This window comes from Fukomys damarensis, unplaced genomic scaffold, assembly GCF_012274545.1.
Source record: "Fukomys damarensis isolate Sample0158 unplaced genomic scaffold, DMR_v1.0_HiC HiC_scaffold_5, whole genome shotgun sequence".
NCBI classification, from domain to species: Eukaryota; Metazoa; Chordata; class Mammalia; order Rodentia; family Bathyergidae; genus Fukomys; species Fukomys damarensis.
This window is the reverse complement of record NW_022900917.1, coordinates 55,996,874-56,019,532: the sequence shown is the minus strand read 5'-3', so window position 1 is coordinate 56,019,532 and position 22,659 is coordinate 55,996,874. Positions and strand designations below refer to the sequence as shown.

The 22,659-nt window shown below is 41.4% G+C and overlaps 1 long non-coding RNA gene across 1 annotated transcript in view; it reads right to left on the bottom strand.

Annotated features, from left to right (window-relative positions):
• The window catches only part of LOC104853207, a 50,243-nt gene that overhangs the window by 2,946 nt on the left and 24,638 nt on the right, over window positions 1–22,659 (bottom strand). The window contains exon 3 of the long non-coding RNA XR_777711.2: window positions 17,366–17,546. This is a non-coding gene — a long non-coding RNA (uncharacterized LOC104853207). The remainder of the gene's footprint in view (window positions 1–17,365; window positions 17,547–22,659) is intronic.

Genomic DNA, 22,659 nt, shown 5'->3' with positions numbered 1-22,659 from the left:
TATATTCCAGAAACTGGAAAAAATTATCTAAAGAGGGAGAATGTGGCAGACTGGGGGCAATAGGGGTGTAGAAATAACTTATTAAACTATAATTTAGTTTGAAAAATTAGCTTCAGAAGTACATTGTTACAGTTGAATCTGGAATACTCCCAAAGGCCCATGTGTTGAAAGCTTGTTCCCTAGCAAATGGCCCTCCTGGGAGGTTGTAAAACTTTAGGAGGTGGAGGCTTGTTGGAGGAAGTAGGTTTCTGAGGGTCGCACCCCCTCACCTTTTTCTCTCTCCCCCAGCCATCATGAGATAAGTAGCTTTGCCCTACCGTACACATCCTGTGATGATATTCTGCCTCACCACAGACTCAAAGTGACAGGAACAAGAGACTATGTATGGCTGAAAGCAGAAGCCAAAATCAGTTTCTTCTTATTAAGTTTTCTATGTCAGGTATTTTATCACAATGACCGAAAGCTGACTGACACTCATGTAAATGTTCAAGATAACTGTAAAACAAAATTAACAAATATTGTTTCCAAGAAATGGAATACATGTACTTTTGTGTTATTCCTGTTAACTACTCATGAACTACTTAGACATTATATAGAAACACAAGACTAAAGGACAGATGGAGGCAGACTGGCAAGAGACCTCAAGACTTGAGAAATGACAGTGATGAATTATTTTTGTCTCAAATACCCGGACTGTACACTAAAGAAGCTGGCAACCTAGAAATGCTAACAGTCACAGATAAAAAAATATCCACTAAAGAAACTTCCTCTCTCAAATCTAAGGACCAGTAAAGGGGTAGCCTAGCCAGAGGAAAAAAATCATTTAGATAGTAAATGTCATTAACTACTGAAAACAGCTATAACAAAGCCAAGGGGCGACTTAGATTCTTCCTGGGCTGTAATGAAGCACCCTGTCCCTCCCCTCTTACAAAGTGGTATTGAAGACAGACAAGTGAAAAGCTGGGACTTTCATGCCTGTTCCTCTTGCTGTCACCTCTTGTCAGTAGAGACTACAAGGAAAGCCTGGACTCCAGCCCATACCAAGGTAATGAGGTACCCCAAGGTTTTCAGGATGGCTGTTATCCAAGGAAGCCCAGTAAGCATCAAAACTTTGATCACTGCTCAACAGAAATGACCCCTGGTGACAATGGCAATCAGAGGGAGAGAAGTGATAAGGTGCTCCTCATCCTTCCAGACAGGATGTTATCAGAAGGGAACTTAATGTGATATTGCAGGGATAACCAGGAGCCCCTTCCTCCCAGATGCCCAAAGGCTGAGTGGGAAACTTTGGACTTTCACTTTCACTTGGCAATTTCTCAACCATAGAGCAGTGTCAGGAGAAACCTTCTAAAATACAAGACTTTCCAAAAGCGTGTGATACCCAAGCACTCCCAAGGTTCAACTGAAATTCTTTTATCAAACTAAGAACAAGCAGTTTCTTAAAGTGAATAAGAAAACACAATCAGAAGTAAAGAAATCAGACACACACACTTGTACATCATAGGGTTTCCCTTAGAGAAATTTTTGATAGGAAAAAGGAGAAAAAAAAGAAAAAAAAACAAATAATTACATTGCAAGTATGTTGCCAGCCTCTGATTTCATTCTAATGTGGTATGAAAGCTAACTTTGCAGGATTTACAACTTTTTGGATACATTAAGGTCTTCATTGTTGCTATGATCGTGGTCTGCTTTGAAAAACAACAAGTTCCCAGCATAGGAAAAGTATGAAGTCAGAGAGTAGCTCAGTTTTACCTAGATTTATGAGCGAAGGATTGGGACATAATAGCTGGCAAGTAGAATGTTTTGATCTGGGATGACAAACATGACCTAAGTCTGATTGTGATTACCGTTGTTCAGCTCTATCAGTGTGCTAAAATCTATTGAATCAAGCATTTTGAGTTGGTCAGTTGTGTGGTATGAAAATTTTTTAGTTTAATAAAGTTGCTTTATTTTATAAAAAGAAAGGACAATCAAAAGAGGCCATCTTACTAGATGGCATAAAATGTCAGCATTTAAGGCAAGCATTTTAACAGGTCAGTAGCAGTGGTCACCTCTAAAATGCAAAATTCTTTGTAAATATCTTTTCCCACACTAAACTAAAGAAACCAAGGCTCTTTCTAGGAGCAGAGCATGATAACATACAAGATAGATACATAGGTAGATAGATATAAGATAAATATAACTGTAAGTCTGACATGGAAAAACTAGATGAGAAAGCTATCAAAACTATTGGAATTGGGACGGATTTAGCTCAGTGGTTCTGCCACCTGCCTCACAAGCTCAAGGACCCAAGTTTAATGCCTGGTACCAAACAAATAAACAAACACTATTGGAAACATACCAGAGGGACTCAAAAGTGGCTCTAGTTGGTCATCACTGGGGCAGCTTGAGCCTTCATAATGATGATGATTATAATAGATTGGAATAATCAAAAATCTATAAACCTATGAATTTATAATGATAATAAAATTCATTGTCACCTTTGGTAGATGCTTAGAAGCAATGTCATTTTTTTAATCTGGCAAATAAAAAGGATTTATCTCACCTTTACTATTAACTTTATGTCAAGACAATTTATCAAGCATAGTTTTTCTATGAAGAATTACACTAATTATTAGAGAAGGAAAGACAGAATTAGAATATTACCATTTTGCACCACTTAATGAACTAATAATGAAGGCAGGTAATGATTGTCTATGAGAATTGCAATAAAAGATAGAACCAGGTGAAACATTACATCACCTAGGAAGTACTCTGTGGGAAAAATCTAAGTAATTATAAATACTACAGGGAACTTAGAAGTATGTTTACTTGGGGTTGTAATCATTAAAATTCAGACTGATGGAACTGCTACAGGAAAAATCGATTATTTAATGACACTAAATAAACTGAAAGGGGAAAAGGAAGTTGGTATGCAAATAATTTTTTAAATGATCAAAAAATTCAACCAATTATAATATATCTAAGCTTTGTGAATTTGTAGTCAAAGAACCTGTAGAGATAATTACAAGGCTACTTTGAAAACCTATGTTAATATAAGTTTATCAAATTATTTTTTCTTTTTAAGTGTGCTAATGCTACTATATTTATAAAATTTTAAAGATGACTCTGTTTTGGAAATAGTCCCTTAATTATTTATGGACAAAATAATCTGGAATCTACTTGAAAGGAATGGGAGGAAAGAAAAGTACATGGGTAGGAGGGATATAGAAGAAACAAGATGGAACACACATTACTGATGGCTCTGGCTCAGTTCTGGATACATAAGAGATTATGATAATACTTTTCTCATTTATATACATATTCTAATTTTCCATGATACAGACATTAAAATAATGCTCTTTTAGTGATATAATATTATCACTAGTGATATAATATTAGTGGTATTTGTGAGGTAAAAATGAGATGCTTCAGCACATGCCTTTACAGTATAATGATTAGAGCATGGCAATTCACATATTCACCTTAAACTTTTTATCATTTTGTGTTATAAGCTATTTTGAAATATAAAATGTGTTATTATTAGCTATATAATACACCAGAATTTATTCCTCTTACCATTGGGCCTACTTACCATTATGCCATCCCTCCCCATCTCTCCCCCAACATCTCTGGTAATCATCTGTACTCTGTATTTCAATAAGAGCAATTAGGTATTTTAGATTTTGCATGTAAGTGAGATCATGCAATATTTATCTTTACGTGGCTTCCTTATTTTACTTAAAGTGTAAGGTAAGACTGCGGCGCAATTGAGACCACTTACATAGTCAAAATTAAGCAACATGCAGTGAGTTTACTGCCAGTTGGGTGCAGATGGACCAAGGGCAAAAAGGCCATTGGCACTGAGAGAAGGGTGAGTGAGGTTGATATAGGAGACTTTAGGCAGGGGAACACGGATGGAAAGGATGGAAACTTTTAAGAGTCCCATTGGTGATGGGCCTGGGACTGGCTGAAAAACAGCATCTGCTGGCTTCCTTTTATCTCTGTCCTCCTGTGGATACAGGTAACAGGTCTCCTTGGGCCACATCTGGCCAGGGGGGTGGAGCTGTCATCCCTGCCTGTTGTGTCATAAAAAAGAAGAAAAATAAAGAGGAGGAGGAACAGAAAGGAGGAGGAGGAGGAGGAGAAGGGGAGGAGGAAAAGTAGGGGCATAGTTTCTCATGACTTCTTCCAGCATGACTGGGGACAGCGTGTGGGCAGGTGTTTGGCTGTCATCTCTGCCTGTTGTGCTATGAAGAAGAAGGAGGGGAGGAGGAGAAGGAGGGACGCAGTTTCTCATGACTTCTTCCAGCATGACTGGGGACAGTGTGGGGTTCCAGTGGAACAGAGAGGAGAGGAGAAAGGGGTGAGGGAGAGTGCTTCAGTCTGGGAGAGAGGCCACGGAGCTGTCAGGAGTATGATGACCTTCTGACACTTTTCAGGAATCAGCTGAAGCCTCTTGTGGGACAGCAGTGTAATGGGCAGTCAGAAGGAGTTGTCTGGATGTCATGGATCAGAACTATTCCTGGATATAACCTGTTTAAATCTTTATTATGCAGCATCCAATCAATAATTGTAGAAAGATTGGGACTAGCGGCCCTAGCATGGGGAGCAGCCAAGACATCCAGCCTGTTTGAAAAGGGGTTCCCACTTAGCTCAGCGTTCCACCACCTGCCTCACAAGAACAAGGACCCAAGTTCAATCCCCAGTACCAAAAAGGAAAAAGAAAAAGGGTTCCCCAGTCATCAATAGGACTAACTTTTGTCTGTTTTCTGAGCCTGGCACCTTGATCCCAGGATGGGGGGCTGCTAACTCTAATCTGGCAGTGAATACAAGGGTCAATGGTATGGTACAAGGGTGAATAGAAAGGGAAGATAGCAGTACAAAAGTGAGTGGAGTGGTGTCTGACCAGGAGGTGCAGAGAGGCTGGGGAAGAGGGAAAAGGTGAGTAGGTATATTTTGCCTGAGGGAGAGTGGATAAAGGGCCCTGTGGAGGACAGTTTTTTAGTGAGTTGATCTGAGGATGAGAACTCCAGTGAGTCCAGTCAGAATCTCAAATCTCAGTAGTTAATTTGGGGGTGGGGAAAGTAGACATTCTGCCCAGGGCAGATGGGATTCCAGCTAATGAGCCAAGAAGGGTGAGCAGTCTTTGGCTAAAGACAGATTGTTTGGATTGTACTGGGAATGAGTTTACTGCAAGGTCTTGTAAAGGTAATTGGGGACAGTAGAGGGGAGTGGCTAGGGTACTGTAGCAGGGCTTGGAGAGAAAAAGAAAAGAGAGGCTAACTGGGTCAAAGGGCATAAGGAGGAGGAAGGAAGAGGTTTACTTCCAGGAGTGTGAGAAGTGGTCCCATCCCTGAGGCAAAAGACAACTGAGTCAGAACTTTTAACAGAGGCTATCAATTGTCAAACAGGAAGAGAGCAAGAGAGAAGGAAAACAACTTGGTTCTAGGGAGAAATTACAGAGTGCCCTGAAGACAGAGATCTTTTATCTAGTTAAGATAGGATATGAGAGTGGAATTATGAATGTGAGACCATATGAGATTGACGTACACTGAATGAAGGAAGTAAATAAAACAACAAGACACAAAAGCAAGGCATTTTTACATCTTCTGGCATTTGGGTCAGTCTGATAGAAATAATGGGGAATGAGGTGCAGGCAATGACTTGTTGTCTAAAGGGGCCCCCTTGGAATAGTTTATAAAATGGTTTTTTGAGCATTACAAAACCTGGAATCCAGAGACAGAAATAGCCAATGATTTTTCAAGAAGGAAGGAGCTGTTGTGCTGTGGTCAGGGTTGGGATCTGAGTAATTAAAAGTATGTGGTCAGGGGGAAGAACTAGGGGGTTGCGGAGGGGCAGGTGATGTTGGGTGACAGAAGAGACTGAGATGTCCCATATGCCTGGGCTGAGGGAAGGAGAAGGTATAGGGTAGGAAGGCACAGCAGTAGGTGTAAGAGGGTGATGGGGTGGGGAGCAGAGCCTGGAATAGTGTGGCTGGCTGAGAGCTTTTTAACCTGACGAGCAGGATTGCACAGGTGGTAATGACTAGAAACAAATGAGTAACCATTTAGTTTCCCAATTGGCAGAGGAGCAGAAGGTTTATGAGAGGCCTGGACACAGTGCTGTCAATTCCCATAGCAGTAATTGAAGTTAAAGTTAGCTGTCCTGAGAGAGGGTGAAATGGGTCACCCGGTATCGATCAGAAATGAAACAGTCTTACTTTCTACTGCAAGATTTACCCAGCGTTTGGTGGCTGTGGTGATCCAAGTACATCTGAGACCTCTGAGGCATGTCAGTCATCTGAGGTCCAACTGACCCCTGAGGTGGGCTCAGCAACCCCAGTACAGTCTGCCTCCTAATGAGGGCTTCCAAACGTGGAGCATGGCTTGGGTGGGAGACCTGGGTTGGAACAGTCTTTGTCCAGTGACCAATCTGGTGACACTTAAAGTAGGGTCCTGAACCCTTATTTGGGATCTCCAAAGGTTTTATTTGGCCCCTGATTAGCTTTCAGCCCTTTTGGTGGGTTTCTTACAGTGGATGCAAGAAGTTGTAAGACAAAAATATACTGCTGGTGGGTGGCCATATCACAATTATTGAAATGCTTGTTGATCAATTTCTGATGGGAATCTGAGGGCCAGGTTTAATTTTGGGGAGCTTTCTGTGAATATCTGGGGTAGATTGGGTAATAAAATGCATTTTTAAAATAAATTGCCTTTCTGGACTTTCTTGGTGTAGGGCAGTAAGCTTTCTGACAGCGGAGGCTAGGTGATACAGAAACTGGGCTGGATTTGAGTAATTTTCTTTAATTTGTCATAATTAACTGATTTGTGAGTTGCCTTTCTTTAGGCTTTCAACCAGGTAAGTTACCACGTAGTCTCCACATTGCCTGTGGGAACATGCACGTTCATCAATGTGATTGAAATCCCATGGGGGCTTGGCTGTAGCTTCATCCTCTAAATTGGGCTCAAGCCACCTGTTTTTGTCATAGGATTGAGCTAGAGACCAAATCTGTCTGTTCTCACTTCTCCTCAGGGCAGAATGTAGAAGTAAGGATGACACTATGTGAGACCAAAGTAAAAGAGGCCTAGGAGCCAGTACTCTAACCCCCTCCCACTGTAGCAGTAGCTCCGGCCTTTGTTCAAACCCTGGCTTAGGAATGTAAGGCAATCTTGTACTGTTTGAAGTCTGGATCATGATTAACCTGTAAGTTAGTGGTTCTAGACTATGAGATAAAATCTATACCATACATAGAGGCCCCAAATTAATTGTCAAACTATTTGCTCATCAGGAATGTCTTGGTGACCTTGAAAACGTCCTATAGGTATCTGTTAATCATCAATGTGTGACTGCTGAGTACGTGACTGCTGACCACCAGCTCAAATCAGCAGTCCTTTGTCCCCTGCCTACAAGCTTAGAATGTTAACCCCTCTTTTTACCCCCCTATAAAAAGGACCTCAGCCCCTGAGCTGGCGCCCGTCTGAGCCAGCCACTTGGTTCTGAGAGTGCCGTTTGGCCAGACAAATAAAGGTCTGTTTTCCATCTAGTCTGGTGTGTTCCTTCCTGGGTGATTCTCACTGCTCCTCAAGCTCCCGGAGCCATCGCTGGCCTATAGGCCCCAGTATCTTGGAGGCCCTTTCAGCTGTTCAAGGCTCCTGGAAGTGAGGCCCAAGGTCTTGCATCTGCAGCTCTCGCTGGGCTATAGGTCTCAGCTTCTTGAAGGCCTTTGGGCTGTTCAAGCTCCATGGAGTAGAAGTGAGACTTCAGGTCTTACAACTGGAAGTAAGTTTAAATAATAAGATTAAGTAAGATATTGAAATTCTTGAACATATTTAATGGGGGATAAAACCCCAAGCACTGATTAATCTGAGAAAGATCAGACAGAGAAAAGGGGGCATGAACTTGGACTATTTTTCCCCCACTACCTCCCAAAGCAGAAATTGAGGAGCAGCGGGTAGGGAAGAAACATCAAACTGCCATTCAGACTTTGTGTGAGAGGGTGTTGGAATGGTCTTGTTAAGGAGAGGTGTTGGTAGTGTCAGATAAGTGGAGAGAACAGGAACCAGAGCAGAGGAAGCTACAGTAGGAGGTCCTGAAGGGAGCTGAGCACCTTTTGCATTTTAGCTGGAGGAGGGTGGGGGCTGGAATGCAGCTGAAAAGGAGACCAGGTATGGGAGGGAGTGGGGAGAAGGGGTAGGGAGGCAGGGACCGTTGGAGGCTGTTGAGGTTGGGGAGGATTAGGAATGGGCTGAGGTGGTGGAAGGGAGGCAGACCCAGGGAGGAAGAATTGGTGGTCAGAGAGGAGTGGTAGTGGGGAGGTGGAAGGGAGGGAGCTGACAAGGAGTTGAGATGAGAAATTCAGTGGAGTCACAAGAGGCACAGTGAGAGGAAAGTCTGAAAATAGCATGGGATGCCTGGACATAGGGAATCTCTAACCATTTTTCCAGACAGTGGCAATAATTTTCTAGATCTCAGAGAATTGAAAAGTTGAAAGTACCATTTTGGGGCCAATGTGATTCTAATTTGTATTGCGGCCAAGCTGAATTACAAAAGAAAATGAGATGTTTTGGCTTCAGGTTGGGGGTGAGATGAAGAAGTTTGAGGTTTTTAAGAAAACAAGCCAGGGGAAACAAAAGGGGAATAGAGGAACGGAGATTGGCCATAGTGATGCTGGATGCCAGAAACCAGGCCTTTTGGGAAAAGGAAAGAACATTTTCAATTGGTTTCCCAAAGCTGAGAGAGTGGGTGGGTGACCAAGTAAGGCATGCCCAAGATTGTGCAGCAATCAGGGGAACCTGTCCCAAGAGTATTACAAGGTGAGTTCCCAGCCCACTTGGGGGGTGGGGGTGGGTGTGAGGAGAGGAAGAGTAAAAGAGTCACTTACACAACCTGAAGAGAAGACCTGGACTAGCTGTGAGCTGTGCGGGGAAGAGGCCAGAGGGTGGATGTCAGGGATGGCCTCAAAATGATCAGTGTGGTTTGGGAGCGGGAGCTCAGACATACCTGGAAGAGGAGCTCAGACCTCCCCATATGGGCCACCAAATGTAAGATCAGACGAAGGCACAACTGAGACCACCAAGGCAGGCAAAGTTAAGCAACATGCAGTGAGTTTATTGCCATCTGGGCGCGGATAGGCCAAGGGCAAAAAGGCTGTTGACACTGAGAGGAAGATGTGTGAGGTTGATATAGAGGACATTAGGTAAGGGAGAGGGTACTGGTCAAAAGGGTGGAAATTTTTAGAGTCCCATGAGTGATAGGACTGGAGCTGGCTGACAAACAGGGCGGTGGTGAGAGCAGCAAGGTGGCTGCTGGCTTTCTGTTATCTCTGTCCTCCTGGGGATGCAGGTAGCAGGTCTGCTTAGGCAGGGGTCTGGCTCAGGGGGCCTGTCAGTAAGTTGGGTCCGTTCTATAAGTATCTGCCTATAGTAGTATACATGGTACCCAATTATACCAATAAGTGGGTTCAACTGAAGTTTGATAACTGCTCTAAACAAAGTCAGAAAGTCATGTTATGCTAATTGGTCAGTTTAACCAGTAGTGCAATTTGGAAACAGAATAACTGTCTTAGCCCTGAGTTGTATTCCTGCGACAACTTTTTTTCCAAACAGCTCATCTCCCTACATTCCCACAAGACAGGTAAGGAATCTTATCTCCATCCACATGGCATGTAGGATCTCTGCTTTAAAATGAAGCCAGTGAGTGTGTATTACAAACTCCTCACAGTCTGTGGACCATGGAATATGTTAACCAGTGAGACGTCTAGGATTTTCACCTCCACTTTCCTTTGAGGTTAAGTTTCTCCAGATGTAGATTAATTTCCATTTAGGATACAACATAGGAGCTCATGTGAGAATATATTTTGTAATATTAATATGTTATAGGACCTAACTCATGCAAAGCATTTCATAATATTCAGAGAATCAGACTCATTGAATAAATTATATACAGTATCATTACCAGTATTATAGTATAAGCACACACTGTGAAATATATAAATATTAGATATTCTTTAATTTTTAAGAATAAAACTGGGCATTTTCCCTTCCTCTACTACATAAAAAAGTCTAAGACACCATTTACATAGTAATTCATTATCTACTATATCATTGAGCATGTATTCCATGAAAGAGGAAAGAGCAATGCATAGACCTGCAAAGCTCCTGCTCTCCTATATCATGTAGTCTGGTAATAAGAATAGAGAGAATGTTAAACTTCATATCTGCAAAACACAATTTGACAACTTAATATAAACCTTAGTTCACAAACCACAGTGTGCAAAAAATAGTACACAAAATGATGTTTCAATAAATGCCCTTATTTTAAGTCCCTAATTGTACCAAACATGCAAAAGAAATTCACTTCAGCTATATGAGGAGTTTTCCCCCATCCTTTTGCAGGCTGACATCAGGATTCCCAGGGGTGATGAGGTGTTAGTCCAGCGTGGGCACCCTCATTCATCCATCCAGGTAAGTCACAACTGAAACATCCTACGTCCTGCCTATACACCCCTTTAGATCAATGACATCTATGCTGCACTGCCTTGTGGCATCAGAATCTCTGTCAATCTGCCTGTCTGTGATTCCACCTGACATGCTACACCACTGGACCACTCTGAGCATCTGGTTTGAGATTTGTGAATCCTAGGACACACAGACTATGGTTTGCAGTTTCTCTTCCCAGCTCATCTCAGCCAAAACAGTCCCTCAAATCCAGAAAAAGCCATTCACTTTGTCTATACCAGGGAGTTCTAAGCAACCTCTTTTACTTCCTCTGGCAGCCCTCTGCATTTGCATCAAGAGTTAAGATTTTGGAAAATAAAAGACAGGAGTTTGTAGATTACTTCAAATTTCCAGCACCCCAAATACCTTCTCTCAGGTAATGGAGATCAGAGTTAGCTGCCTGCTCAACTCTAGAGAAAAAAAACAATCAAGTAGTTGGAGGTAAATATATAAAATTCAGAGTCTACATATTCTCCCACTAATAAACTTACCATTTTATTAAGAAAAATTATTTTAATTATTCAGGCAACTGCTTTGCATGTAAAACATCTTAAAACTTAAAAAAATAACCAAAGAAAAGGAATGGTCAATATCCTTTCTCACATAAATGAAACTAAAGAAATTCCATTTTTATAGAAGACACTGTTTATAAAACTGTATACTTCAAGGAAGAAACCATCTTAATGAAGCAAGTTTTGTTCCTCCAGGATACTTTGGTAAGAACATTTATAAAACCATAAATCAAAGTGGCAAGGGGAGGGGAAAAGGAAATGAGGGAAAATAAAAAATGTGAAAAATAGAAAAAAAAGTCTCTGTAAATAGGGAAGGATGAAGGGAGGGCAGGGGTATGGGGAAAAAATAAGAACCAAGACATATCATGTAAAGGTACAAGATCCCAATGATAAATGTAACTGTACTGTTTGCTTTAAATGTACCAATAAACAATGGGAAAAAAATAAAACCATAAATCCCCTTACAGAGATATAAATACCCTTAACATCAATAACATGTGGCTACACAAATAAAACTCAATTCAGGATTTAAAAAATAAAGCTGTGTTTAAGTACAGAGAGATTAGGTGATCCATCAAGACACTGTGATCTCATATATTTTAAGATATATTTCTCGCCTTGTACCAAGAGGGATTTAAAATTGACTAAAAAGACATATAAAATTCAACCCAATAATACAAATTAAGATAAGAGAAAAAAAGAGAAAGAAAAAGAAACTTCCTGGCATAAAATGGGGCCAAGAGAGCAGTGATAACATGTCCCCAGAACAACTGATCCTAAACAGAATCATATCTCATACACTTTGGAGTCATCATTGGTAGAAGCATTAAAACTAATTTTGAAAGAAAAATTTAGAAAGCCTCTCAGGGGACATCCATTACTGCATCTTCGTAGTATAGACATGGAAACCAGAGAAAAGCACACAATTGCCCAGCTGCGCAACAAAGTTGATGTCCTTTTCTACTGGTCTCATATCCTTTCTAATTTATTGCTTCAACTGCAGAACTTGTCTCTCCTTTTCCCTATGAGTGGATCTCCAGTACATAACCACCAAGAAGGAGCAAGAGGATAGATGCTGAGAAGCAATATTCTGAGAGGTATTGATAGAAGCCAGTTAACAATGTTTAATAAATTGGTTGTTTGATTCATTAATTCTGTACCAGTCCCTGTGCTGATAATAAGCATGATAAAGAAAGTGACAATTTACATACTTAACAAAACCCTGTCTCAAAATTTAAAAAGGACTGGGAATGTAGCTCAATCCCCAGTGCTGAAAAATACTTTCTAAGTACAGTTCATATATTCTTACCACATTTAATATGATATTTATGCTAGACATGGGAAAGGAATACAGATGTTATAATAATTTAATATTCAAGCCATCTACCTAGCAATATCACATGACCCCCATCTGAAGGGGAAGTGGTGAAAACATATTTTTTAAAGTTACTTGATTTTTCCTATTAATTTATATTCCTAAGGTGTGGATGGAACCACTAAGACTGTGGTTGTTTATGGAAGCAGCAACCAACTAGAAAAATATAGCCCTATTGTTGCCATAGTGATCATAAATTACAGTGTCATTCCACTAGAAATATCATTCACTTGAAAATCAAAGTCTCCAAGGGACAATAAGCTGGGGAAAGTATAATATTGGTAGGATGGTAAAGAAATCTCAAACTCTAAGACACAGCAAGACAGGTGGAAAAGAAGTAAGTGTCTCAGTGTACTCTGTCTCAGGTCACAGGCAGAGTGGAGAGGTGCTCAGGAACCTAGTATTAGAAATCAGCTAACTTCCACACCTGAAGACTATCTGTTTTCAAGAGTAAGGGAGGGGAGGTAGAGAGAAAGCGAGATAGGAGGAAAGAGAGAGGGAGGGGAGAGGGAGGAAGAGAGGTGGGGAGGGGAGAAATTGAGACTGAATCCATTCATGAAGGTGGAGGCCCCCTGACCAACACACCAAACACCAGACCCCCAAGCCCCAATACTGCCCTGTTAGGGATTAAGCTTCCTGCACATATTCTTAGGGCAAGACATTCAAATCATAGCATCCATAGCCTTTCTCTCTCACAAGTAAATTAAAGCTAATATCTTTTGAAAGACTCTGAATTCTAGCTCTGGGAAGCAATGATGATCAAATTCAAGACTTACTCCTCATGGGAAGCTGAAGTACATGTTGATGAGATTATTTTCTAAAGAACATGGATTTTAAACAGGCACATTTCATGACTCTCAATCCAAATTCTTTCCATGTTATTGCTTTCTGGCCTCTGAAATAATTAATGACTGCCTATAAGTTATGAACAACATTTGAGGATACTAACAACCCATGTTTACTTCGTTTAACTCTCTGCGTTCAAGGCCAAGGAGGTAAGATGATTTTGTGGATGGTCAATATTTTCTCTTATTTTGAAAATTGCACGAGATATGAAAATTAGCACAACTGACTTAACAGAAAAATTGAAGACAATTTTGCCGACATCATTATCCCCGATTTACTTCTATAATGGTACACAGAGCACTGTATTCAATGGGAAGCTGTTTCCAACTGTTCTGAGGAGAAAATGTTTTATTTCTCTGGCAAGACCTCAATATATCCTCTATGTCCTATGGTCATGAAGCTTGAAGACTGGTAACCCAATCTGGAATCAGACTCTTCTGGACTAGGATTTCACCTCTAATAATGACAGCAACGATAGCAAAAATCAAACAAAAAACCCTTAAGGTCCTTCAAGTCTACCCTGTCTCTCTCATGTAAGCCTTCTGTTATATTACAAAATAGTAAGACCATCAGTAAGCCATCTTGATCTTGTATTTCTCAGTCCCTACAGCTGTGAAGTAATAAATTTCTATACTGGTCTCTGGCATTGTATTGCAGCATTGTTTATTGGAGTTCCAGACCTCTGGCTAGGAGTTCTAACCCTCCTGTTGGCCATCTTTCTTACCTTGAGAACCAGCGGCTTAATTTCTTGCTCCATAAATTGGGGATAATGATACACACAGTGTGTTGATTGTTAGGAAAAGCATAGAGGAAAGGAAGCATTTACCACAATGCTAGGCCAGCGAAATGTCACCCACAAAAAATTAAAGGAAACAGGGTAGTGGGTAGTGAGTGTCTGAAAACAGAGAAGTGTGGGGTGGGGTGGAATACGCTCCACTGGGCCTGAGAATTGAGACAAGCACAAGAAAGGAAGAGGTTCTGAGCTCATGGGAGTAGAAAACCAGCAACCTGAACTTTAACTTAACTCTGCTCCCTTCAGAATTGAGTTAATATTCCTTATTATCTCGCATGCCTAGGGAGCAGAAAACTTGAATAGCTCATTCAATATAACCCAAAGATCTGATTAAAATGGATAAATAAACATAGATATAAAAAGCTGTTCCAGCAAATCTAGAACCCCTAAAACATGAGCTGCTGCTCAATATCAAGGTATTTGTGGGCCGGGAATTTAGCTCAGTGGTTCCGCTGCCTGCCTCCCAAGTGCAACTACCCAAGTTCAATCCCCAGTACCCCCAAAAAAAGCATGTTTGGTACATTGCTATCTAGAGCTGGGGATTTCCCAAAAGGTGATCTTCAAAATGCCTGTTGTAGAATCATCTAGAGTATTTGTTTAAAATACAGAATCTAAGTTGGGGATATAGTGCAGTGGTAAAGCATAATATGCCTAGCATGAGTGAGGCCCTGGACTCAATTCTCAGAAAAAAAAACAAGGAAAATTCCAGGTCCTACAGGGGCATCCTAATTCAGAATTTATAAAGTAGACACAGAATGTGCTTTTAAATCTATTTCTAAGTGACTCTTATGTGCACTCCCCTTTAAGAAGTACTGAAGGACAGGATTAATGAGGCCCTAATGGCCAAGAAATGGTTTTAAACACTGTCTCTCCACTGCCAGTACCTTTCTGTGCAGGAAGAATCAAGGACATCTTCCAGAGTCATTTGCCTCTGCGTGGCTTTTCTAAGTGTAAACACCCCAAAATTTGTCTAATTTCTGGAGGTTTTATCTGTTACTCCAAAAGAATTAAAACAATTTTCCAGATCCTTAAAAGCTAAGTTTACCCTCTTTCTCCCAAATTAACAAATATAAGCATTGAAGACCAGTTAACAGAAGATCGAGAAATGCCATATCACAGGGAGAAATTTTTTTGAATATTTTTTCTGAAGGCATGATAATAGAGATTTCTAAAACCACTGCCTTATGCAGGTTGTGTAGGTTTCATAAATAACACTACATGGAATTTTCACTGGGAACCCAAAGAGATACTCAGGTAGTAGCCCACATTTCCCTCTCTACCATCAGGACAGAAGGTTACTGTTGCAAAGCAGGAGAGAAGAAGAAGCTCTGAAATCTCCAAAGTATGGTGAGTAATTGCATTCTGGAAAGAACCTGACAGCAACAAGACTGATCTAAATTAATGAGGCTTCACCCTTTGCCCGTTCTCTGAATGCTGATTCCAGAAGATGTACAGATGAGATTTGTAGTTGTGCTTCCCAGACAGGTGTGGAAAGGTCAAAGTATTTATGGCAGAAAAATAGCTCTTGGGATGACTCTGACTTCAAAATTACAAGTCATTCCCTTCAACCAGACAAATACTCTTAGAATGGGAATCTAGGTACAACTTCATTTTGTTTCTTTTTCTAAGACCCAGTTAATGCTTTATAGACTTCAAAGGGCTTTGGAGCAGTTATTCAGGTTCTTTACTCAGCAATTTTCTGCCAAGAGTAAATGGGAAGATCATTCTGGAACAAACACAGAAAAGAGCTTACAAAAATGTAAGGCAGATTTAGAAGATAAGATACTGAAAAACAGGCCTGGTGATTTTCTAATCATTCATAGCTGTCAAATAGCGAGGTAGCGATGATTATGTAAAACCTTCTAGGTGAGAAGTTGGTATACTCCAAGTTCACTTAGGGGTAGGAGCGATATGAATCCATGTAACTCTCCCTCCAGCTAAGATGAAAGCTTTGTCCGGAGTCACCTAATCATTCTGAAACCCCACACAAATGATTTTTAGAGAATAAAACTCCAGAACAGTTGTATGAGAACTATGTAAAATTATATGTATTTCACCAGAATAGAGAAAAGTAAAAAATTTTGTGATTTTTTTTTCTTTTTGGCTTGTCTACTAGAGGAAGTAAAGGACATAACAGCCTATGCAACAATCCTCAGCAAGATGCAGAACAAACATCAGAGATTTGGAATTGGTACTGCCTGGCTAAGAGCACAAATCTGGAGATACCCGGGGCTCCACGCCAATGCTCAGATTTCAGTTCTCCCAGTCACTGCTCTCTGTCAACTGTGTTTACCTTCTCATTTTTCCAAGATCTTTACCATTCTCAATCAAGATGTTCACATGGAGCTTCAAAGACTGGAAAAGTCAAGGAAATCCAGTGCTCACTATTCCACATCTTTGTCCTAACTCTGTTTCATTTGTCAATCTCTGTGCTTATGATAATAAAAAAGAAATGAAGAAAACAGCTTTCACCAAAGCAGCAGTGAGCAATAGCTCATCTTAAGCCATGAAATACATCTTTAAAGGTGGGTACATTTCTTAAAGATTTCAGAAAATTGATGCATGGATTTCAAAGTTCTTATTTCAGTTCCCAAATGCAAGATGAACAAGCCACACAAATGTCTCCCTTAGCAGACTTTGTGTATGGTGCAAGTTTGTCCCCAGCACATTTCACTTTTCTAGAGCCATCAATTTCAGTGAGCACCTTTCAACATTGTCTCACCCTTGAGTGAGGAAAGAGGAGATAAAAGATTCACAAAGCAGGCAGCCCAAATTCCCAAGAATTTAGAATGTGACCACGGCTCTCTTTCCCTCCATGCCTACGATGTACAACTTTCACTCTCTGTGGGCATGAGGTAAAGCTCTGCTCTCTCTCTCAAGCTGGCCACCCCTGCACAGACATGAAAGCAACCCGTCTGCAAGATAGGTGGATGGGCAAGAAAGCAACTCATGTACTCTCAAAAAACCACTACAGCATCAGTGGATTCTGGGGAGAGATGATGGAGTTTTACCAGAGATTCAGTTAAATAAGATTTTGCTTAGGTTCGCTGTATTTGGCTGGGTTTTATTGCATTCTCAAATAGCACTCTGCCTCCAAATTCGGCAGAACTCTACACAGCCCCACACTGCACTTCATCCTACAGCACACCCATACACCTGAGATGAGGAAGGGGCAGTGAGAGACTGTATTAGCTCAGATGGAAAAATAAAAAATAAGGGCTGGTCACTCCCACCTCCATTCACAGAGGTTTGAAATATGCCTCTCCCTCTCACTTCAGTTCCAGCACTGCACTACTCAGCACAAGGAGCTTAGTGTTTCTGGTTAATATATGAGCACGCTTGTCTTTTAATGCAGACTTACCTACTTCCTGGCCTCAGATTTGGGCAGTCCATTGTTTCAGAAATTCCTTCCTCAGCTCTGTAGATCCAGCAGTGACTTTATATTCTGCATCCAGACATCTCTATCGCTTCAAGGCTTCTGGTTCCTAGGCCAGCCTTGGCCATCGTGCCTTCCAACATAAGTCAATTTGAAACAGCCAAAGCTTTAGTTTTGAAGATTTTGCAGGGGAAAAAAAAAAGTCATACAGTTGGTTAGGAAAATGCCAGTGATGATTTAGAGAAAAAAATTAAAGCTCGGGATTGTAGACTGTGTTAGTTACTTTTCTTGTTGCTGAAACAAAATACCCAACATGCAGAGTTAAAAAGGAAAAGGTTTATTTGGCTTACAGTCAGAGGTTTCAGTCCATAGTCAGCTGGCTCCAAGGCAGGGTGGCAGAGGGCCAACAGTTCATGGTGGACAGACAGTAGCAAAGCAATAAGGGACCTTAATGGTGTCATTCTTTCCCTTTTATCCCATCCAGACGATGGTGGTGCCAAACCAATCACTCTGGTGCACTGGTTTAGTAATCACACACCCTTCTTCTCAGCCCCACACAGTTCAGATTTAGCCACCTATGTAAAAGAAAGCCCCATTTCATGTTCATGAGGCTTTGTGTGGACATCTAAACACAAGCCGTAATACAGTTTTACTCTCAGAGATATAAAGGATAGAGGGGGAATAGGGCCCAAAGGAAGATCTACAGGGAAGGATTTTCTCTGGCCATCTCCTCAGAGCCCTTTGTTGATTAAACTGGCACTCATGTCAAGTTGTCACAGGGACCTGCTCCTCCACTGCCCATGGACTCTTCACAGTGCTTCTGAGGCTACATAGTCATACTCCTTGAAAGCAAAAAAGGCATTTAAATAACATTCATCCCTCCAAATACTTCATTTTACTGACAGAGAAACTGAGGCCCAACGTTGTAAAGGGACTTATCCAAAGTCACAGCAATAATTAAACAGATCACAGACTTGGGTTTCATCTTCACCACAGGTCTTGGCAGCTCAGCTCTAGCCCTCTCTCACTGCCAAACTAAATTCACTCCAACTGAGCTCAACTCCAGCTCACAGTGACAACAGGAGAGCACCTGGGAGAAATAGAGAGCACCTGGCAGAAATTCCAATCACCTTTGCCTGTCATTGTTGACCAAACTCTCCAAAGGATGATCAGAACAGGCCCAGAAGATTGCACCTGTTTTTTTGTTTGTTTGTTTGTTTCCAGACATCCAGTGTTTACCCTAGCACCCTCTTGAAATGTGCTGCATTTCACTTTACCTCTGTATATTTCAGTTTTTCACAAGGAAGTAGTAGAGGCTCTCAAGTGGATCACAGGATCTTTCCTTGGGCACCTGACACACTGTGTGGAAGAAGGGGAACACACTCTGAGGATGCTGGGAAGCACTATGACTCCAGAAACCAGGAGGAATGAAATTTGAAGACAATAGAAAATGACCCCAAAAAGTAGGGCAAATGTGACCGGAAGGAAAATAGGTCAGCTGAGAGCAATCCACAAAGATAGGAGTTCTCTGTACCTCATTATATATTGGGACCAGAAGAGATTCACTGAGCATCTGGAGATGTTTGACAGTGGTGATGAGCAGCTATTTCTCACTCATTGAGAAAAAACAGAAAGATGTGAAAAGAATTAGAAACTGACAAGAGACAAGAAGGACTGAATAAAACCATATGCCTGTGTCTGTGGCTGCAAAACTAAGTCATTGGTTTTGAAACTATTACCTTGTTTTAAACACTGAAGCTCTAAGTATTTGCAATGAAGCATCTCTGAGCCAGGCTGATCTCTGAGCCAGACTGTTTCCCACCTAGACCACAGATCCTGCCCCAGCTGTGAAGCCCAGCACTGGCCTTCTAGAATCTATTTCATTCAACATGTGAATTAGTTCCCATACTCAACACTATGAAGTTAGAACTCCCCTTTCTCTTTCTCTCTCTCTCTCTCTCTCTCTCTCTCTCTCTCTCTCTCTCGCTCTCTCTCTCTCTCTCTCTCCCCCCCTATCTTTCTTTCTCTCTCTCTCCCTCTCACACACACAAACACACACACATATCATTCCTTGGAGGACAAGGAATTTATTGCATAAAAATAAATTCTGCTTTTCTTAATTATATTTTTAAATGCTTGTAGAGATAGATAATAACATTTGGCCACTTTTATACCTCACAAGTGATTTTTTAAGAATCAAAATGAAAAGTAAATAATTTCCAAGAGTAGAGAATATCTGGTTGAATGAATAAATTAGAAGCAAATTGCCAAGGAAATTCCAATTAGGAAGATGCTACCCCCAAATTCCAGGAGCCAAGATAATTAGTGTAGGCAGCTCTGTCAGAAGATTTAGTTCACTCTGCCCCCAGAAAAGCACACAGGGAGTGAACCCCCAACTTTTACCACCCAAGTGAGAATATTCTTGGAGAAATGTAAAAAGTAGTGAGAATGAAAAGATTAACAAATCTCAGAGTTAGAAATGGGGAGGAGGCCATTGACATTTCACTTTGATGAGTCACTTTAGCCAATTGTCACGAGCAGGGTGGGCTGACAATACATGTATCTTTGGGATTTTATTAATTTTGCCTTCTAATGTTGGATCATTGGTTTATCAGAAAATCTTATTTGATTAAATGTGTCACTTCAATGCAGATGCATCTTTTTAAAGAAAATAAGTGACTGGGCTGTTACTCAGCCATATGTTGGCCCAATCCTAAGAGAGACCCTCCACAGGAATTTATTTTCAGTGTCATGAAACCAAAGAGGAAACCAAGACTCATTGCCATCACTGAAAGTCTATTCAGTGGCCAAATGGAGAAGCAGGAATCATATTTGCTAATTGGCTTCTCAGTTCTGGCAGACTGGGAGAGGGGGTGCCATGGATTAAAAAATTAAAAAATGCAGAGGAGGAATGGATTAATAAAGGGAAAGAATGTTCATGTCTTTTCTGGGAATAACCAGAGATTTTCCAGGAATTTGGGCTCTACTTCTTTCATTCCTTTCACCATTTTCATTATCATTATCACAGATATATACAAGACCTCGGCACACACTATACACACACATGCACACATACAAGATGCACTACACCATATACCACATCACAACACAATACATACAACACACACACACACAGACCATACTATATACCATACCACACAATAAATCCCATACATGTAATACACATAAACAGTACACTACCCACACAGAACACCACATATAAACCCACATACAACACACCATATACAATATGCACATATACAATGCACACATATACTGCACACACACACACAGCTACCCACACACTCCCATGCATAAATACACACACACACACACACACACAAAGCTGCACACCTGTAGCCTTGAAACCAGTCCTGAGCCCTGGCTTTGGAATGAGCACCCTAATGCCTCCAACTGCAGCCACCACCCAAACTCAGTACCAGGCAGAGTAGTCATCTGGACACTGCTTTTAAGAGTATAGACACCATCACAGTCCTGCTTCACAGTCCTGCTGGCCCTGCCCTTAGCCCTCTGCTTCTCTGGGCAACACACCCACAGGCTAGGTGCAGACACTTGCACCACCCATGACCCCTGGTTCTTACACAGAGAGACCCAACCTCTTACCCAAAGCCTGAGGATGTAATTTTTTCTCTACTGTGGTGGCCAGCTCCCATCTCTCCATGAAGCTCAATTCACAAGGGATTAAAAAGCTTTGAGGCCCCAGTATTGTGGGCTGGTTTCATCTTAAGGGGATTTCCTAACCAGACTCACCTAGAAGGATGAGGAATTAGGCAGTTATGAGACCACAAGACAAGAGACATGAGTAAGAAGTACCCAGGTGTGGGAGGAGTCATTGTGGCCAGTGTAGGCCTGCCCTGTGATCATGCAACCCAGCTTTCCAGATTGGGACCTTTGTGTCTGCCCCCACTTCCCTCAGTCTGCTCAGAGCTTTCACAAAGACCATGCTGGTCAGCTCATAACACATTCTTAGTCAAAGGAGAGGGTAGGGCCTAAACACCAGGAAGAGTCCCCATGCAACCTCAACTTCTTCTCCTGTGGTCACTGCAGGACAAAGCAGGTCCTACAGAAGTCCTACTACATGTGTTTATTTGCCTCCATGTCAGGTGATTTAGAAGGCTGTCAGAGCTCTTGGGGTTTTGTGACAGTTCCTGGCTGTGAGACAGGTTTTCCAAGTGAGTCATAACTTGGCAAATCCCAAGGGTCCAAAGTCTCCATAGTAGATTAGAAGAACACATGGAATTCCTAGCAAGCCTCAATAGATTTGCAGCATAGACTCCCAGTCTTTTGGAACATGCAGAAAATGACTCTTTGAAAAGCAGACCCTGTACATTATGAGGCTCTATTAAGAAGTGAGCTTTGTTCATACACCTAGATGAGCATCATGGGCTGCTGGCTATTGATCTAGCACATCTCAGTTGTCTATTACTGTGTAACAGAGTTTGCCAAAAGTAAAGAGCTTAAAATTACAATTTTAAGCGCTGCCTCCAGCCTCCACAGAGCCACATGGGCTGCCAGCAGCACTACCTCCTGGCCTCAGAGGAGCTTCAGCAGCTCACCAGCAGCACCTTCACACCATTCAGGGACCCCACCTCTGGCCCATCCCCATCCCTAGATCTACACTGCAGAGGTGCAGGGGGTTATAAAGCCATTGTTCTGAGCTCCGGAAGATAAGAGCAGAAGTGAACAACAGAGAGAGGACCTCTCTAAGGCTCCATATGAAAATTGAAGCCCATTGGGAAAATGAAGAAAACCTCTGCAATAAAGGCACACCAGACCACCATAGTTGGTAGGTTGGAGGGATCACCACCACCCCCGTCAGAACCTGGAAGATATTCAGGTGAAGGGCAGCTGGAACCTGGAGTAAAACTTGGCAGAGTTCAACCCAGCAAAAGGTCAGGGCCTTACAGACAGAAATCAGACTGAATCTTAGAGGACTGTTGCTAGCTTGCTAAGATTAATTGACTTAGATCTGCACACTGCTGCCCAAGATGTCTATTGTGACAACAGAGACATACCCTGAAGGTGGGCCTTTATTTTTATTTTTTTAATTACTTTTTCTCTTATTTTAATTTTAATATTTATTTATGTATTCAAATTTATTTTTTCTCTTTTTTCTTTTTATTTCTCTCTTTCTTTCTCCCTCTTTGTTCTTCATCACTCTCACTGTTCCTGTCCTAATTCAGATTTCTTTCCTTTTCTTTTCTTCTCTCATTTTCCTTCTTTCAGTTGGCATTAATTTTATAGGAAAGTGAATAGAG